The sequence below is a fragment of the Oryctolagus cuniculus genome, chromosome 3 (assembly GCF_051225735.1).
Source record: "Oryctolagus cuniculus isolate XC-2025 breed Fujian yellow rabbit chromosome 3, ASM5122573v1, whole genome shotgun sequence".
Taxonomy (NCBI): Eukaryota; Metazoa; Chordata; class Mammalia; order Lagomorpha; family Leporidae; genus Oryctolagus; species Oryctolagus cuniculus.
Genome location: NC_142869.1, coordinates 67,504,168 through 67,509,438, shown reverse-complemented (window position 1 = coordinate 67,509,438; position 5,271 = coordinate 67,504,168). Strand labels below are relative to the sequence as shown.

Below are 5,271 nucleotides of genomic sequence, written 5' to 3'. Positions count from 1 at the left end.
TTTCCATGCCAGGTCATGAAGCCCCCCTCCCCCCAGGCTTTAGTTCCATCACACAGGACCTCATGGGGCACATGCCTTCAGTGAAAGTTTATGCAAGGAGTTTGTGCAAGAGGAGACGCTTAGACCAGTCACTCACTGAGCCACTGGCCTGGCCAGCACCCTGGCTGCCATCCTGTGCACACCCCAAATGCAGGAATGTTGCAAGCCTCTGAGTCCCAGAGCACCTCCCTGGTGTTGGACTTGGACTTTCAGTGGAGGCGCCGCACTCGCTTCTGCTTTACTCCATTGCTAGTTTCCCTTCACCAGGGCGATCTTCCCTTCTCCACGTGGGTCTCCGCTAAGCTCTGCCCTGCTGGGTCTTACATCCCTTCACCAGGGTGCATGGTTCTAGGACGACCACATCACAAGTATTGCGAGCGCTCGCTCCATGGATCACAGTATCAAGAGACGTTGCTTTTCTGAAAAAGCAGAAAACCAGCAGGTAGGATATTGCCAATACTCCTTGCTCATAATATTTCTTTTCTCCCTGTCTGGCCTGGGACTCTGAGTGGTGATTATAACACAGTGCCGCGGTTATTAGTTGGGAGCAAGTGTGCCGAAGGAGCACTGAAGTCCACCCAGGCATCTCGTATCCAAGTGTGCTGACTTAAATGAGGAACTGCCAACAACGTGTTCTCTTTCGGTTGTCGAAGCTCCTTCCGAACTTTTATTGTTTCACGTTTTAAAAGAAAATGATGGTGCTACTCCCCACCCCAGGACCCAAAGTCTACTTTGTTTTGTATCTTGGGCTTACTCCGGGCTGAAGCTGTCTACACAACCCAGATGCTGCCGGAGTGCTTGCAGGGGCAGCAGGTGGGTCTCTGCTCAATTTCCGGAAGCCAGGATGGAGTCTGGAAGGAGTGTGCTCTGCTCGGAGGCCCGCGTGGGCCTGGCACAGAGGGCCTTTCCCACCACGCTTGTGGATCCTTTTGTTATACTTCTCTGATCTTCGTATAAAAGTCGTAAAATTGGTAAGAATAAAGAAGGAGCGAAGACGACTGGGGTGGGTGGGGAGTGGGGTCTGTGAGACAAGCATCCACGGAACCGTGGGCTTTTCCTGGGAAGGTGGCCATCCTGTGTGCCCATGCTATTCCAGGCGCCCCTTTGTTCTCTGGTGGGACGTGGCAGAGGGGTTTTGCTGGGAGTCAGGGCTCTCGGGGGTCTCTACATGATGGGTGAGGGTCAGCACCTTCTAGAACAGGCCATCTGGGAACAAGAACATGGGGCAGGGATAGCGTAGCTTTCTATCTACTGCCTACCACACAGTCTCATCTGTCCACTGCAATGTGCCTGCCAATTGTATTTCTAGAGAAGGAAGAAACTAACAGTGAAGGGGGGTAGAGAGGAAGAGGAGGAGGACGTGAGATGTCTGTAGCCAAAGCACAGTGTTCCCTGGTTTACACCACCCCATGGAAAGATGGCGCCGCACCTGTCCTCTGTGCGGAGTTGGGCAGCGCAGTGCTTTGCTCTTTGGCCCGAAAGCCTCCCCAGAAGCTTGCTTTCCTGGTTGGACGCGATGAGCGCTTCAGCTGGGCTGAACAGCCACAGAAGAAAAACTGGGGGGCTCCAGGCAAAAGAGAGCGAGCACAGGAGGTCTGCGGCGGTCACGTCCCCCAAGCACACAGCCCACGCCCTTGCTTATCAGGGGTCATCCACACTCCTCCCGTGGGGAAGCAGGCATGTGGCCCTCCCCTTAAACTTGGTGGGCTTTGGTCTTGATGACAACTAACAGAATGGGCTGAAAATGACTTTGTAAGGCGTCTGAGGCCAGACCTGACAAGGCAGGCAGCGTCTGCCTCATTCCTACAACACCGAGGTTGGAGCCCTCAGCTGCCCCAATGCTGTGAGCAGGCCCCAACTAGGCCATGGACAAAGAGCTCACAAAGAAGCCCAAGGCCACAAGAACAGAGGGGGTAATGCCTGTTCAGCACATGGCAGGGGCAGGTGCCTGCAGAAGGAACAGCTTGATCAAGCGCTTCCTGAATTCTAACCCATGGAAACCAGGAAGCAACGTGCTACACAGTGATAACCAGAGCCATTATGGAGTCATTGCAAAGGGATTTCAGCTACTACAAGGTCTTCTGATATCTTGGGAAATTCATCAGACCCCAAATCTATTTGGCTAACTCCAGAATAGACCCTCCCTCAGCATAATTGACTTCATTTGCTCCAAAGAGCAAGTGCTTATAATATGTCGAATGGATAGTCTGGGCTGCCCTTAGTATTGTATTCTGCATCCAGAAAGAGATTGTTAGAACATATGTTAAAGCTCCATTGAAATCACCATTCTGTGCAATTAGCAAAAACTCAAATACTAATGTAAATCACCTAGATTTGTTTTTAATCATTCCTCTAAGAGAGACAGAAAAAAATGAATTATTTATTATGTTAGCTTTAACTACTGGAAATGTAAAACAGCTACATACCAAAGTGAGACTTGTTATAGTCTTAATTTTCCAATAACAATGAAAAATTTTTGACAGAGCACAGATTAGAAACTGAATAAATGCTCCAGGATGATTACATTATGTAGCTTTTGCAACCCAATGTGGTAGGATATTGCATTTTTCTGCCACTGAAAATACAATGAAAAGCAGTTATTAGAATTATTGCAATATCTATATGCACATTTTCAAATACAGATGGCATACTATAAACATAAATCATTCAACTCCAGTGTGATTACGTTGAAATAATATAGCATGGACATAAATGAAGAGAAATCGTGTTGAACTGTCTTTCCAGCTACTGGATTGAAAATTTCCCCACAAAGATCAGAATCCTAATTGAGTAAATATCACGGCAATCGTGTTAAGCTGAGAAAGACACCAGCGTCTTTGAAAGTGAAATCGTAGATACTCGCTCCTGTTTCTCTCCCCAGACACTTCCTCTGCACTGCAGAAAATAATCCTATCACTAGCAGAAGTGAGCTAAGGTGGTGGCTGGGATTAGAGAGAAAATTTAAATCTGGCGAGGTGGTTAAAGGGAAAATGAAACAAGGGTTTTGTTTGAAAGCTTCAAATCGGAGGCAAAATACAGGGGTCCCTTGCTGTTCCATTACTGGGTCAGCCCACAGGAAGGGCAGCACTGTCCAATACACGGATTTCTCTACATTTCTCTCTGGGTGAACTCTGTCCCCTCAGCCGTCCGCCGCTGCTCCGGCATCACGACTCCGGGCGGTGTAATATAGAGCAGGAGCGTGTGACAATTGCTTCTTTCTTGTGAAGGAGCCACGGCAGGTGACCAGCAAGGCCCGGTCACTGTTCCCAATCAGGCCATTTTCAGGGTCGCCGCAGCTCTTGTGCTGTTTTGCAACAGGGAGCAGCAGCAAGCAAAATTCCAGGTGGGGAGAGGAGGGGGAGCAGAGAGGCGGGCCACGCAAAAGTGTAAAAGCCGCTCTGTGGCCCTCGTGTCCTTGCTGAGAAAGCAAATCACCCACACCATAAAGGAGCCTGCAGGAAGCTTCCAGGGTCCGGAACCTGTTACTCGCCAGCCTAAGGAACCAGCACCAGTGCCTGTTTTTTTTTTTTTTTTAATTAATATATATATATATATATATATATATATATATGCAGGCCCCACGAGCAAGCACCTTCAGGTGTCTGGGGCCCCTGGGGGACCGGGGTCCTTTGCCCAGAGCAGGTAGGAACACAGCTCTGGCTGTCTAGCAATCACAACACTGCAAGGCCTAGGAGGGGGGCTTCTCTGAGACCCTTGGCCCCAAAACGACTGTGTGTGTGCTAACATGCCTATGTGTGAGGGTGCTGGGGTATGTGAGAGGGGATGTGGGGTGTGGGAATAACCAGCCCCAAAGGAGGAGGATGCCGCCCCCAGCAGCCTGTGTCCCTGCAAGGCAGGCAGCCCCTGCAGGCCGACCACCTGGCCCGCCTTCCTCAAGACCTGCACTGAACCAGCTGCACCCCTGGAGAAAGGCGTGGGGGGGGGGGTCCCTGCACACCCCCCCCCCCCCCGAGTCAGTGCCTGTTCTTAGGATGAATCTCTGCAAAACGCCTTTCATTATCTAAAAATGAAATCAGCCTCTCCGGCGCAGAGTTTGTTTAGAATCCGAGAAAGGGATGAAATATAACATGAAGGTGTAGAAAAGGCAAGTAATGAAATAACATGCAATCCATTTCCTTAGACGCTTGCTGCTCAATGAGACTCTCGACTGCAGGCAGAAGGCTCGCACGTGCGAGCACTGCGGATCCAAGCCTGGAGTGGGGAGCTGTTGCGTCCAGCGGCTGGGCTGCGATTCGCGGTGTGATTTTTCCAGCTGGAAACAACTTCTGGTCAATTTGCAGAGGAAATAAAGAGCCTTCCCTGGTTTACACAGCATTCCTGAAAACCAGAGCATTGTTAAAACTCTCCAAAAACCCCTCATGTCTCTCCATAAAAAGGTGTATGTATTTTTTTTTTAATTTTAAAAAAGTATTTATTGGGGGCCGGTGCTGTGGCGCAGTGGGTTGAATCCCTGGCCTGAGGCACCGGCATCCTATATGGGTGCTGGTTCTAGTTCCGGCTGCTCCTCTTCTGATCCAGCTCTCTGCTATGGCCTGGGAAAGCAGTGGAAGATGGCCCAAATCCTTGGGCCCCTGCACCTGCGTGGGAGACCCGGAAGAAGCTCCTGGCTCCTGGCTTTGGATCGGCGCAGCTCTGGCTGTTGCGGCCATCTGGAGAGTGAACCAGTGGATAGAAGACCTCTCTCTCTCTCTCTCTCTCTCTCTCTCTCTCTCTCTGCCTTTCCTCTCTCTGTGTAACTCTGACTTTCAAATAAATAAAATAAATCTCTAAAAAAATAGTATTTATTGGAGAGGCAGAAAGATAAATAGAGGGAGAGAGCCCCTCCCCAGTGATTTTACCCACAGTGGCTCCCAGCCAGGGGCCAAAGCCAAGGAGCCTGGAACTCAGCGTCTCCACTGGCAAGGGCCCAAATGACCTGAGACCTCTCTGCTGCCTCCCAGGGTGCGCATGAGCAGGAAGCTGGAATTAGGAGCTGGAGGAGCACTCAGTGCGGGACCCAGGCAGCCTCATTTTTGTCTAACCACTAGGCCAGTCCATTGCCCTGGGTGTCCCGTCTGGTCTCAGATGATTGTAAATACGTTCACCTGCGTGACTGTTGAGACGAAGAGGCACCACTTTTTCATTGTGCGGGGCTAAAATGTCCTGACCCTTCACTTCACTGAGTGTCAGTGGCACGCACACACGCACCATCCCTGCAAAATTATTCATTTA

At 50.3% G+C, this 5,271-nt stretch overlaps 1 long non-coding RNA gene across 1 annotated transcript; it reads left to right on the top strand.

Annotated features, from left to right (window-relative positions):
* The first annotated feature begins 309 nt into the window (after positions 1 to 309).
* Positions 310 to 4,823, top strand: LOC149127371 (uncharacterized). The gene is made up of 3 exons (XR_016231187.1): positions 310 to 481; positions 4,181 to 4,438; positions 4,579 to 4,823. It is a non-coding gene; the product is annotated as an uncharacterized LOC149127371 (long non-coding RNA).
* Positions 4,824 to 5,271: the final 448 nt, after the last annotated feature.